Source organism: Berghia stephanieae, chromosome 8 (assembly GCF_034508935.2).
Source record: "Berghia stephanieae isolate SIO BIC M18660-M18661 chromosome 8, UCSD_Bste_1.3, whole genome shotgun sequence".
In the NCBI taxonomy this organism is placed as follows: Eukaryota; Metazoa; Mollusca; class Gastropoda; order Nudibranchia; family Aeolidiidae; genus Berghia; species Berghia stephanieae.
This window is the reverse complement of record NC_088367.1, coordinates 23,207,127-23,207,899: the sequence shown is the minus strand read 5'-3', so window position 1 is coordinate 23,207,899 and position 773 is coordinate 23,207,127.

Genomic DNA, 773 nt, shown 5'->3' with positions numbered 1-773 from the left:
CGATAGACGGTATCAGATGTATGACAATGGAACACATGTCCGTCCACAACATGCTCGTCAATCGTTCAAATGAAGATCAAGGAGTAAATGAGTGGGGGCATCGACTTGTCAGAATGTGTAAAATGAGTGACATGGTAATCATCAATAATGGTAGGGCGGGGGAAGATAAAGGGGTAGGGAAAGTGACTTTTTGTAACAGAAACGAACGGCCAAAGTACTATTGACTATGCGTTGTGTTCATTAGGCATATTACCGTTAGTAAACGATTTTATTGTGAACGATTTCAATGCTTATTCCGACCATGCTTCCATGTCAACTTTCATGTCAAACTTTAAACCATTCACCAGATTTACATTCCAAAACAACGTACAAAAATGGAATGAATAGAAGGGAGGAGAAAAAGGAGGAGTTTATTGCCAACATGCAACAAGTTGAATGAACTGATAATTTGCTTGAAATTTTAAAAATACTTGCTAGCGACATGTAGATGTGGTAGTCGTATTAGTAGTAGTAGTAGTAGTAGTAGTAGTAGTAGTAGTAGTAGTAGTAGTAGTACTAGTAGTAGTAGCAGTAGTAGTAGTAGTAGTAGTAGTAGTAGTAGTAGTAGTAGTAGTAGAAGTAGTAGTCGTAGTAGTAGTAGTAGTAGTAGTAGTAGTAGTAGTAGTAGTAGTAGTAGTGGTGGTGGTAGTATTAGTACTACTAGTAGTAGCAGTAGTGGTAGTAGTAGCAGCAGCAATAATATTACTCTTGCTATAAGAATATTTCATGATTAT